Genomic DNA, 14,360 nt, shown 5'->3' on the forward strand with positions numbered 1-14,360 from the left:
AAAGAATGAATGGGTCAACTAGGAAATTAGAGAAGAATTTTAAAAATTCATGGAAACAAATGGAAATGAAAACACAACTGTTCAAAATCTTTGGGATGCAGCAAAGGAAGTCCTAAGATGAAAGTATATAGCAATACAAGCCTTTCTCAAGAAACAAGGTCTCAAGTACACAACCTAACCCTACACCTAAAGGAGCTGGAGAAAGAACAGCAAATAAAGCCTAAACCCAGCAGAGGAAGAGAAATAACAAAGATCAGAGCAGAAATCAATGAAATAGAAATCAAAAGAACAGTAGAACAGATCAACGAAACTATTTGGAGCTGGTTCTTTGAAAGAATTAACAAGATTGATAAACCCTGGTCAGACTTATCAAAAAGAAAAAAGAAATGAAAAAAAAAAAAAAAAGAAAAAAGAAATGACCCAAATCAACAAAATCATGAATGAAAGAGGAGAGATCACAACCAACACCAAAGAAATACAAACAATTCTAAGAACATATTATGAGCAACTCTATGCCAGCAAATTAGATAATCTGGAAGAAATGGATGCATTCCTAGAGATGTATCAACTACCAAAACTGAACCAGGAAGAAATAGAAAACCTGAACAGACCTATAACCACTAAGGAAATTGAAGCAGTCATCAAAAATCTCCCAACAAAACCCCAGGGCCAGATGGCTTCCCAGGGGAATTCTATCAAATGTTTAAAAAAGAATTAATACCTATTCTTCTGAAACTGTTCCAAAAACTAGAAATGGAAGGAAAACTTCCAAACTCATTTTACGAGGCCACCATTACCTTGATCCCAAAACCAGACAAAGACCCCATCAAAAAGGAGAATTACAGACCAATATCCTTGATGAATATGGATGCAAAAATTCTCACCAAAATACTAGCCAATAGGATCCAATAGTACATTAAAAGGATTATTCACCACAACCAAGTGGGATTTATCCCTGGGCTGCAAGGTTGGTTCAATATCCGCAAATCAATCAATGTGATACAATACATTAATAAAAGAAAAAACAAGAACCATACGATCCTCTCAACAGATGCAGAAAAAGCATTTGACAAAGTACAGCATCTTTTCTTGATCAAAACTCTTCAGAGTATAAGGATAGAGGGTACATACCTCAATATCATAAAAGTCACCTATGAAAAACCCACAACGAGTATCATTCTCAATGGGGAATAACTGAGAGCTTTCCCCCTAAGGTCAGGAACGCAGCAGGGATGTCCACTATCACCGTTGCTATTCAACACAGTAGTAGAAGTCCTAGCCACATCAATCAGACAACAAAAAGAAATAAAAGGCATCCAAATTGGCAAAGAAGTCAAACTCTCACTCTTTGCAGATGATATGATGCTGTATGTGGAAAACCCAAAAGACTCCACCCCAAAACTGCTAGAACTCATACAGGAATTTAGTAAAGTGGCAGGATATAAAATCAATGCACAGAAATCAGTGGCATTCCTATACACCAACAAGACAGAAGAAAGAGAAATTAAGGAGTTGATTCCATTTACAACTGCACCCAAAACCATAAGATACCTAGGAATAAATCTAACCAAAGAGGCAAAGAATCTGTTCTCAGAAAACTATAAAATACTCATGAAAGAAATTGAGGAAGACACAAAGAAATGGAAAAACGTTCCATGCTCATGGATTGGAAGAACAAATATTGTGAAGAGGTCAATGCTACCTAGAGCAATCTATACATTCAATGCAATCCCCATCAAAATACCATCCACTTTTTTCAAAGAAATGGAACAAATCATCCTAAAATTTGTATGGAACCAGAAAAGACCCCGCATAGCCAGAGGAATGCTGAAAAAGAAAAGCAAAGCTGGTGGCATCACAATTCTGGACTTCCAGCTCTATTACAAAGCTGTGATCATCAAGACAGTATGGTGCTAGCACAAAACCAGACACATAGATCAATGGAACAGAATAGAGAACTCAGAAATGGACCCACAACTGTATGGTCAACTAATCTTCAACAAAGCAAGACAGAATATCCAACAGGAAAAAGGTAGTCTCTTCAACAAATGGTGTTGGAAAAACTGGGCAGCCACATGCAGAAGAATGAAACTGGACCATTCCCTTACACCACACACAAAAATAGACTCCAAATGGTTGAAAGACCTCAATGTGAGACAGGAGTCCATCAAAATCCTAAAGGAGAACACAGGCAGCAACTCTTCGACCTCAGCCGCAGCAACTTCTTCCTAGAAACATCGCCAAAGGCAAGGGAAACAAGGGCAAAAATGAACTATTGGGACCTCATCAAGATAAAAAGCTTTTGCAAAGCAAAGGAAACAGTCAACAAAACCAAAAGACAACCAACAGAATGGGGGAAGATATTTGCAAATGACATATCAGATAAAGGGCTAGTATCAAAAATCTATAAAGAACTTATCAAACTCAACACCCAAAGAACAAATGATCCAATCAAGAAATGGGCAAAAGACATGAACAGACATTTTTCCAAAGAAGACATCCAAATGACCAACAGACACATGAAAAAGTGCTCAGCATCGCTCGGTATCAGGGAAATCCAAATCAAAACCTCTATGAGATATCACCTCACACCAGTCAGAATGGCTAAAATTAACAAGTCAGGGAACGACAGATGTTGGTGGGGATGTGGAGAAAGGGGAACCCTCCTACACTGTTGGTGGGAATGCAAGCTGGTGCAGCCGCTCTGGAAAACAGTATGGAGGTTCCTCAAAAAGTTGAAAATAGAGCTACTATATGATCCAGCAATTGCACTACTGGGTATTTACCCCAAAGATACAAATGTAGGGACCTGAAGGGGTATGTGCACCCCAATGTTTATAGCAGCAATGTCCACAATAGCCAAACTGTGGAAAGAGCCAAGATGTCCATCGACAGATGAATGGATAAAGAAGATATGGTATATATATATACAATGGAATATTATGCAGCCATCAAAAGGAATGAAAACTTGCCATTTGCAATAATGTGGATGGAACTGGAGGGTGTTATGCTGAGCGAAATAAGTCAATCAAAGAAAGACATGTATCATATGACCTCACTGATACGAGGAATTCTTAATCTCAGGAAACAAACTGAGGGTTGCTGGAGTGGTGGGGGGTGGGAGGGATGGGGTGGATGGGTGATAGACATTGGGGAGGGTATGTGCTATGGTGAGCGCTGTGAATTGTACATGACTGTTGAATCTCAGATCTGTACCTCTGAAACAAATAATATATTATATGTTTAAAAAAAAGAAAGAAGATAGCAGGAGGGGAAGAAGGAAGGGGGGGAAATCTAAGGGAGAGATGAACCATGAGGGAAGATGGACTCTGAAAAACAAACTGAGAGCTCTAGAGGGGAGGGGGGTGGGAGGATGGGTTAGCCTGGTGATGGGTATTAAAGAGGGCACGTTCTGCATGGAGCACTGGGTGTTATACGCAAACAATGAATCATGGAACACTACATCAAAAACTAAGGATGTAATGTACGGTGATTAACATCATCATCATCATCATAATAATAATAATAATAATAATAATAATAATAATAATAATAATAATAAACAACTTTGATGCCATTTCTTGTCCTGAATTACAAGCATCCTGCTTTCCATCGGAAGGAACGTGGCACTGTGCTTAAGCCCAAGAACACAACCAAATCTAAAATTCCTTCTTGGAGAGTCTGTCTCCTGGGACTACTACAAGTACCAATTCTGTATCAACCAGGATCCAAACAGGAGAGAGACACATGGTAAGTTGAACAAGGAGAGCTTAATACAAAAATGATTAACTATTTACAAGGAATTAACTAAGAGGATATAAAAGAGAACTTTAAAGAATACCACCCTAGAGCTGAGGAAGAATGCTCAAATAAGGAACAAACTTGGAAGGGAGGGATGCTCCCACACTCTGGGATTCAGACTTCTTTGGAGAAGCTGTGGTCATAGCCTGGGGATGGATCTGGTTCATAGATGGTAGGTTAAGGCTGGCAGACAAGGAACAGTCTGCTGGGGTACTGATGAAATTCACCAGCAAGCTGCCTGCAGTGGGGGCTGTTTCGAACTGCCTAGAAAACCATCTGGGACACTGGCTGGACTTGCCAGAAAACCAGTAGAAAACCACTTGCAGGGAATATTGTTGAAATCTGGGGAGCCATGTGGGGTGCCCATCAAACTCATTATGAAGCTGCAAGGAAGTCAGCAGGTGCACTGGTGTAATTCAGGAAGCTGCCTATGAGGTGGGAAACTGAGTGCTGGAGCACTGCTGAAACTTACGGTCTTTTTGCAGGCAGGAGCAAAAAGAAAAAGACACACCGCAACTAGCAAAAGATGATTTTTCTTTTTCCAGTATTCTACCTGCCAGCCCCAAGATAATCTGACGATGTACCTACCAGCTGGCAAAGGAGGAATGCTGCAATATCATACCCAGGCAAAAAAGAGTAATTTGAAGCCAAGAGGCACTAAATTAATAACTGGCAGACTAGTTTTCTGAGCGATTCTACCATCAACGGGAGTTGAATTTTGTCAAGTTTTTTTTTTTTTTTTTTTTTTTTTTTTTTTTTTTTGCATCTATTTGAGGAGATCATCTGTTTTGTTTTGTTTTTCTTTTCCAGTCTGTTACCATATTAATTTGAAATGTTATCCCAACTGTTCATTCCTGGGACAAATACCCCTTGGTCATACTTTATTATCCTTTTACACATTGCTATATATTTATTTGCTAAAATATTTTAAGGAGTTTTAAGTCTATGTTCAAGAAAAATTGTGGTCTAGTATTATTTTCTTTTAATGTCCTTGTCTGGTTTTAGAATCAGGATAATGATCAGATCACAGAATGAGTTGGGAAGTTCCCCCCTCCTCTATTTTCTTAAAGAGTCTGTGTAGAATTAGTATTATTTCTTCTTTAAGTATTCGGAACAAGTCACTCCTACCATGTGGGCCTGACACTTTCTTTTTTTTTTTTTTTAAGATTTTATTTATTTATTTGAGACAGAGAGAATGAGAGAGAGAGAGCACATGAAAGGGGGGAGGGGCAGAGGGAGAAGCAGACTCCCTGCCGAGCAGGGAGCCCGATGCGGGACTCGATCCCGGGACTCCAGGATCATGACCTGAGCCGAAGGCAGTCGCTTAACCAACTGAGCCACCCAGGCGCCCTGGGCCTGACACTTTCTTAATGGGAAAGTTACAAACTACAAATTCAAATCCTTTAACAGATTGAGAACTGTTATTAAGCTCATCTATTACTTCTTTATTTTTTAAAGATTTTATTTATTTAAGAGCGAGTGAGAGAGAGAGAACAAGCAGGGTCGGGGGAGAGGGATATGCAGACTCCCCACCAAGCAGGGAGTTCGACTCGGGGCTCAATCCCAGGATACTAGGATCATGACTCGAGTTAGAGGCAGACGCTTAACTGACTGAGCCACCCAGGCATCCCTCATCTATTTCTTCTTGAGTGAATATTGGTAGTTTTTTCCCTCCAAGGAATTTTTCCATTTCATCTGAGTTCAGTTTACTGTCACCAAGTTGTTTAGAATATTCCTGATTGTCCACTTAACATCTGTAGGATTTTTAATGAGACCATCTCTCTCATTCTTAATATTGTTAAACAGTGTTTCCTCTCTCTTTACCTGAGCAGTATGACTAGAAGTTTACCAGTTTTACTGATCAGAAAAAAATAAACTTTGGGTTTCATTGATTTCTCTATTCTGTTTTCTAGTTTATTGATTTCTGCTTTTATCTTTATTTCCTTTCTTCTACTTAATTTGGGTTTACTTTGCTCTTCTTTTGCTAGAAGTTTAGATCCCTGATTGAGATCTTTATTTGCTAAGTATTTAACACTATAAATTTCCTGTTATACCAACATCCCACAAATTGGTATGTTGGGTTTGATACGTTTTGAGATGCTAATATGTGTAATATTTTGTATTTTCCTTGTGGATTCAACTCACAGGTTATTTAGAAGTGTGCTATTTAATTTCTAAATATTCAGAGATTTTCCAGACTATTTTGTTAAGTGATTTCCTGTAATTCCATTATGATCACAGAATATATTCTGTAGGATTTAAATTCTTTTAAATTTACTGGATCTTGTTTTATGGCCCAGAATATGGTCTTCATTTGTAAATGTTCCATGTACACTAGAAAAGAATGAATATTCTTCTGTTGTTGGAAGGCATGTTCTAATACATAGCAATTAGGTCAAGTTGGTTCAAAGTGTTACTCATGTTATAACCCTACTGATTTTTTGTTTACTTTCCCTAAGGGAGGTGTTGAAATCTTAAACTCTATTGTTGTTGTCTATTTCCTTTCAGTTCTATCTCTCTGGTATCATTTCAATTCCACCTGAAGAATTTCCTTTAGTATTTCTTATAGTGCAAGTCTGCTGGTGAAAAATTCCCTCACTTTTTTTTTTTTTTGGTCTGAAAAATTCTTTATTTCTCTTAAGGATATTTTTGTTGTATGTACAAATCTAGGTTGGCAGTTTTTCCTTTCAGCATGTTGGAGATGACATTTGATTGACTTTTGCCTTGTACTGGTTTCTGTTGACAAGTCTACAGTCCTTCATTGTTCCCTTGTATTTAATGTATCTTTTTTTTTTAAAGATTTTATTTAATCATTTGACAGAGAGAGAGAGACAGCAAGAGAGGGAGCACAAGCAGGGAGAGTGGGAGAGGGAGAAGCAGGCTTCCTGCCGAGCAGGGAGCCCAATGTGGGGCTCGATCCCAGGACCCTGGGATCATGACCGGAGCTGAAGGCAGACGCTTAATGACTGAGCCCCCCAGGTGCCCCGTATTTAATGTACCTTTTTTTCTGTCTGCCTTTCACGTTTTCTCTATCACTGGTTTTCAGCAATTAGATATGATATATTTAGATGTGTTTTTTTATGTTTCTTCTGCTTGGGGTTTGTTGAGATCCACAGCTCTGTAGATTTATAGTTTTCATCAAATGTGGAAAAATTTCAGCCTATTTCTTCATTTTTTTTTCTGTATCCCCCCTTTTTGGTTTGACAGTGTGCATAGCTCAATATGAATGGATCACAGTCCTGTTCTGCCTATGACCCAATTTCTGAAAATAGTTATTACATATATCTTGCCCAATTTCTAGTTGTTTACAGTAAGAAGGTAATTCCAGTACCAGTTAGTCTTTTTTTTTTTTAAGATTTTATTTATTTATTTGACAGAGAGAGACACAGCGAGAGAGGGACCACAAGCAAGGGGAGTGGGAGAGGGAGAAGCAGGCTTCCCACTGAATAGGGAGCCTGATGTGGGGCTCGATCCCAGGACCCTGGGATCACATCCTGAGCCGAAGGCAGACGCTTGATGACTGAGCTACCCAGGCACCCCACCAGTTAGTCTTTCATGGCAGAAGTAGAAATGTCTCTCTCTCTCTCTCTGGTTACTTAAAAAAAAAAAAAAAAAAACTAATGTCTTCAGTCTTTTTCCTGTTTCAGTTTGATTCATTTATATTGCTATGTCTTCAGGTTCATTGATCTTTTCTTCCGCAGTTTCCAATCTGCTGTTAAGCCCATCCATGAATTTTTGAAGTTCCATTTAATTCTTAAAAAAAAATCCATTTTCTCTTTATTTTATTCATATTTTTCTTTAAATCCTTGAGCATATTTATAACTCTAAAATGCATGCTTCAGTCATATCTGTTTATATGTCATTTATGCTATTTCTGTTTTGTTTTTTGTATTAGCTGACTTTTCTTTGGATTATGGGCCATATTTTATTATCTTTTGTATACCTAATAATTTTTATTAGACACTGGGCATTGTAAATACTATGTTATTCAGTGTCGAGGTTTTGTTGTTTTCCTTTAAACAGTGTTGATTTTTCCCCTTTCCTCCCTCCTATCCTCCCCTCCTTCCTTTCTTTTGGCTAACAGTTAAGTTGTATACATATCTGCCTGATCCTTTGGGGCTTGTTTAATTAAGCTTTGTTAAAATGGGCCCCAAGGAGCTTACACCTATTTTAGCGCTACTAGTAAGCCATGACCCTTGAGGTCTCTCCACTCAGGTAGGCTAGAACTCAGATTCTCCCAGCCCTGTGTAAACTCTGGAAATTGCTAACTTTACAGCTCCCAGAGAATCTTTGCCTGGCCATGTGGAGTCTCATCCTATACATTCTCAGCTTAGTATTCACCAACAGAGTCAAGGGGGCACCTATGCATATTATTTGAGCTCCTTTTCTTCATAGCTCTCTCCTCTCTGACACCCTGTCCTGCAAATCTCAGGCACCTCAGACTTCTTGAACTCATATTTCTGTCTCCTCAACTCAGAATCCTCTGCACTCTGCCTGGGCTTTCCCTCCTTGTATTATAGTCCAGAAAGTGGCTCCAGGCAGAAGGCTGATGAAACCACAGGACTCCTTTGTGTGCAGTCTCCTTTCCACTTTTATTAGGGGATCATAGTCTTGTCCTTTCAACAGTGCAGTATCTTACAATGGTAGATGTCTTTCTTTCTCTTATTAATTTTGTTGCTCAAATTGTTTCAAATCTTGTCAGTGGGAACCCTTTCTAGATGGCTTTTTAAAAACAAACCAAAAAAAATGTGCTTCTGATATGTCCCCATAGTTTTTTAGGCATTTACATACTTCCTGGGATAATCAGATGTTCCAAGTTCATCTTGTACTTTCCTTGCTCCAGACCCGGAATCAGAATTTTCTACAAGAAGATTTGGTATCTTTCAGTAAAGAATGGTAATTAAAAACCATTTAGTATGTTAACTGTCACTGATATACCACTGCATTCTTGGAGGAGTTGTGGATACTTCAGTGTGTTGGTTACAAGTCCTGTTAGGATGTGAAAAGGCTGTAGCTGTTTGGACCCTATGAATGAAAACCAAATAAACTGTAACTCCTTTCTAGGACAAAACCTCACACTGAGGAGAAACTACAAAACTAGGACAGTACAAATAAATTTAAAAGAAGATCCAAGTAAAAGTGCAGAGTACAGCAGAAAGTACAAGGACATATTTTTATTAACTCGTTTTAACAAGGGAAGAGGGAGCTCTAGAGCTATGAAACTAAAAATGCTACCCTGAGACAGCCCATGCGGGCAAAATACCAAGTTATTTATAAGGGAATGAAAATTAGATTGTTTTCAGACTTTTAAAGAGCAATGCTTTATGCCAGAAGATAATCAGATAATCGACTAATAGAATTAAGATAGTCAAGGAAAGAAAATATAAGGCAAAGATTTCATATATATCCAAACAAACTTGAAAGTATAAAGGCCATAGACAAACTGTGATGATCCTCTCTTTCCTGGGGAATCTAGTAGAGAAGAAGCAGCTTTAGAAAACCACAGTTATTGAAGAAACACCAACATAAGGATTGGTAGTTACATTCGATGTGTATTTACCTACAGAATAAAGAATAAATGATAATAAAGGGGAGAGTGCAATATGTAATGGCTGTTTGTTTTGTTAATATAGACACAGGTCAAGAATAAAAAAAAAAACAGTGAAAATGAGGAAAGCATATATGAAGTGGAATAAGCTTGCTGATTATCTTTGTTTGGGGTAAAAAAATATTATTTCTCTAGTCAGATGATGGGAGAGAAGGAAGGAGTAAGAAGCAATAAGTAGATCATTTAGGAAGGGAGGAAGAACAGAGTATTATATAAAAGTATAAAGATAGCCATTAGAATGAAGATACAAACCTTTCTAAAGAGAGAGATCCAATAAAATGGACTATGTGGTGAAAGGCTTTTTATATAAAAGATGTGTATATGGGTAAAATAGAAAACCATGACAAAACAGAGACTAAAGACATGGATCACATCAATAAATATAAAGAAAGTTTCACACTGGCTACAACATCCAACACTATTTGTAAAACAAAGAGCTTCAGAAAGATGAAAGAATAAAAGTCAGACAAAGATATACCAGGCAAATGCAAAGAAAAGAAGACAGGAGTTGCAATTCTGAAATCCAACCAGGTAGATTTACAGGAGGAAATCATACATAAGGAGTTGGATTTAAAAACAAAACCAAAACATTTTATACCATGTTAAAGAGTCTGGACTTGTACTCAATGAGAGACTTTGAAGGATAAACTGTAGATGAACAAGAGTCAGACATGCACTTAAAGACAGACCAGACTGAGGGGATGTGGGAGGTGGGGATGCAGCTAGAACCGGGAAGAGGGCAGACACTGAGGGTCTGCTCCAGGACACATGGTTTGCCCTCATGTTCTCATTTTAATTCTTAGAACTCCATGAGGTGTCTCTTGTTATTCATATTTTATATATGGGGATCCTGAGGTTCAGGAAGATCAAGTAACTTGTCCAAGGATCAGTATTTTTCACCTAGCTCTTTGCCCCTACATATTGTTATCTGTTAAAAAAAAAAAAGTTCAAGCAAGAAAGGGTGAGCATCTAAGGCAGTGCAGAAGGATTGGTATTTAAGGAGCGTAATTAGGCAGGCTTGGTGATAGATGGGACACTGTTGAAGAGTAAATAACAAGAAAAAGAAATAAAGAATTCCAGAGCCATTATAAGAGCTACTATCTAAAAGAAGTTACAAATATATTGAAAAGGAATACAAACCAGAACATTCTTTTACATCCTTTTACTGTTTACTGCTTTTTATTCTTTCCCAGACTTGTTCTAACTAAAATCTAAGCACACATGGTTTCTTGTTTTGTGTTAAAACATACACACACACACACTCACACACACACACACACACAGCATCCTTACAACAACAACAACAACAACAACCAGGTCCTATGAAAACTACCAAGACTGGAATAGATATACAAACATCTAGATAAAAATTCAACGTAGATTACTACAAAGAAGGTAGTGCATTTCCTCCTTTTTTCCTTTGGGGAAGGGGCAGGTCTTAAAATAAGTAATGTCCTCATAATTAAGACAAAAATGTTTGTTCTCAGTGTACAAGGCACTGAGAGTGAAAAAAGTTTATTATTTATTCTTACTGAATAAACATTTGGAACTGATTTATAGAAGAAAATTTAGTTAGCAGAATGTACATGGATAGTCTTAAACTCTTAAAGTCTAATGACTGTTTTTAAAGTTACAATATAGAATCTTCTAGTTTTTCTACTTTAAAAACAAAAGCCCTGCATGTCCTTGGAAAACTTTTCTCCTTATCCAATTTGTGTTTCATTCTAGTGCCCCAACTCAGTCTTCCCAATCTGATATAAGATACACTACCGAATTACTTCTACATGTTTGATTAGTTAAATAAGGATACATTGGCCTTTCTTTTATTCAATCTCATACTTACATGGAATTGTTCTCAAGTAGAGATTATCTCTGATCACTTGCTGCAATTTGTGGTCAATTGATCCTTTCTGAAACTGAAGACTCAGGTAATGTCACAAATTTTTATTAATGACTTTGCCTACGAAAAAACCCACAGAAGACAGAACACATAACTGTTAGATCTCCAGTTAAATATTGATGGTAGTGACTGAATACCCTTAAATCATTTAGCTATAGACAGGAAAAAGAAATCAGAGTATTTTACTGTATTTTACTAAAAACAACATTGCTTTACTAAAAACAAATTATTATAGTACTATAATTAATAACATATACCTATAGTACATAATGTTGGCATAATTTTACAATAGTAGGGGAAGGACAAGGTATAGGTCAAAGAATATGACAAATACCCAAGACAATTTCCATCTATAGCTTTAAATACCATCTATATACTGATAACTTCTAGGTGCTTATCATGTCTCCATCCCTGATCTATGTCCACCAAGCTCCAGAGCCATCAAACTCATTCGTATACATTGCAAATATAGAAAGTCAAATAAGCACCTCAAATTTCAGACAGCGGAAACAGAACTCTTAATTCCATCCTCCCCCAATTTTTCCTCTGCTCTAGTTTTCCTTGTCTTAAGCAAATAATAGCACCATCAACCCAGCAGAACAGACCCAAAAGCTAGAAGTCATCAGAAATTTCTGATTTCTCCTTTTCACTTCTATCCCTCAGATCCAATCCAGTAGCAACTTTTGTCAGTTCTATCTCCAAAACATGCCCTATGTCCACTTCTCTCCATTTCCAGAGCCTCCACCCTAATCAAAGCCACCATCATTTCCCATCTCGGATTCTGCAACAGGCTTCTAATCTGTCTCCCTGCATTCATTCTTGCCTCCTTCCTGCTCTCACCACTTACACAGAAGCCAGAGTGAGATTCTGAACATAAACCAAATAATCACTACTCTGTTTAGTGCCCCCCACCCCCGCCATGACTTCTTTTTGCACTTGGGATAAAATCTAAACTTCCACATGTTCTAGCTTTGGCCATCTCTGACTCAAACCCATTCACTAACCCCCCACTAGCCATGCTTCCACCCACACTGGCCATCTTCCAAAAGGCCAAATGGACCCTACCTTAGAGCCTTCTGCCTATCACTGACTGAACAGGCATTTTCTGTCCACTCACTTGACTCCTAGATACAAGGTGATTCAATAACAGAATGAAAGATTTTTTTTTTCTTATTTGTGGGGAAAATGGGAGATAAAAAGAGGACTATTAGAGGTCTCAAAGAAATGTTAAGCAGAAAAATAGAGGATTGCAGAAATTTGATAGCAGTGAATTTATAGTAAAGTTGAACTTAAAAGGAAAACCAAAGCAATCCAAACACTGTTCACTAGATAAGACTTCACAGGATTACAAAAGGGCAATGCTAAAACATAATGGATTACTATATTGAGTAAGAAATGACTAGGCAATTAAAATATACTCTTTGTTTTATTTGGAACAGCTTAATTATGACAAGGATAAGTCAAAAGTTTACTACAGATCAGTTCATTCTTTTAACTATTATTCCATGATGTAGCATTTCTAATCCCCCCTTTTGGTCTTTTCTCACAGGTATAAGCAAGCATAACCAAATGAGAGGGTGTTAATACAAGCAGGAAACCAGGGTGCTGCTAAAGTTTAGAGATAACATTCGGATCCTAAACTAATAAACACAGACCAAAAAGTCTCTGTTTTGCCTTGCCAAAAATAGATGCTGAGGAAGGGGGACCCCTCTCTGATCAAAGAAGAAAGCCTGAAAGATTTTTACAGGGATAACACAGAAGAATCCCTGGTCACAGAAGTGGTTTCTGCCAGGCATTCAGGGGCTCTACCAACCCGAGTTCCATTTAGATGGAATCATATTATGCCATTTCTTATTTTTATCACAGTACTTGTTCTTTGCTGAGTGGAAGAAAAACACAGTTCATAATCAATACTGTACAGTCCGAGAACCCAGAAATAGACCCTCAACTCTATCGTCAACTCTATGGTCTCCAACAAAGCAGGAAAGAAAATCCAATGGAAAAAAAGACAGTCTCTTCAAGAAATGGTGTTGGTAAAATTGGACAGCCCCATGCAGAAGAATGAAACTGGACCACTTTCTTGCACCATACACAAAAATAAACTCAAAATGGATGAAAGACCTAAATGTGAGATAGGAAATCCATCAAAATCCTGTAGGAGAATACAGGCAGCAACCTCTTTGACCTCAGCCACAACAACCTCTTGCTAGACACGTCTCCAAAGGCAAGGGAAACAAAAGCAAAAATGAACTATTGGGACTTCATCAGGATAAAACGCTTTTGCATAGCAAAGGAAACAGTCAACAAAACTAACAGGCAGTCTATGGAATGGGAGAAGATATTCGCAAATGACTTACAGACAAAGGGCTAGCATCCAAAATCTATAAAGAACTTATCAGACTCAACACCAAAGAACAAATAATCCAGTCAAGAAATGGGCAGAAGACATGAACAGATATTTCTCCAAAGAAGACATACAAATAGCCAAGAGACACATGAAAAAATGCTCAACATCACTCATCATCAGGGAAATACAAATCAAAACCACAATGAGATACCACCTCACACCAGTCAGAATGGCTAAAATTAACCACTCAGGAAACAACAGATGTTGGCGAGGATGTGGAGAAAGGGCAACCCTCTTACGCTGTTGGTGGGAATGTAAACTGGTGCGGCCATTCTGGAAAACAGTATGGAGGTTCCTCAAAATGTTAAAAATAGAACTACCCTACGACCTAGCAACTGACTACTAGGTATTTTTATCCTAAGGATACAAACATAGTGACTCGAAGGGGCACCTGCATCCCAATGTTTATAGTAGCAATGTCCAAAACAGCTAAACTATAGAAAAGAGCCCAGATGTCCATCAACACAGGGATGGATAAAGAAGATTATATATATATATATATATATATATATATATATATATATATATATATATATATATATGCAGCAACCTCTTTGACCTCAGCCACAACAACTTCTTGCTAGACACGTCTCCAAAGGCAAGGGAAACAAAAGCAAAAATGAACTACTGGGACTTCATCAGTT

This window comes from Mirounga angustirostris, unplaced genomic scaffold (genome assembly GCF_029215605.1).
Source record: "Mirounga angustirostris isolate CCGP_5_RB_7025 unplaced genomic scaffold, mMirAng1.0.hap1 SCAF_18, whole genome shotgun sequence".
Classification (NCBI taxonomy): Eukaryota; Metazoa; Chordata; class Mammalia; order Carnivora; family Phocidae; genus Mirounga; species Mirounga angustirostris.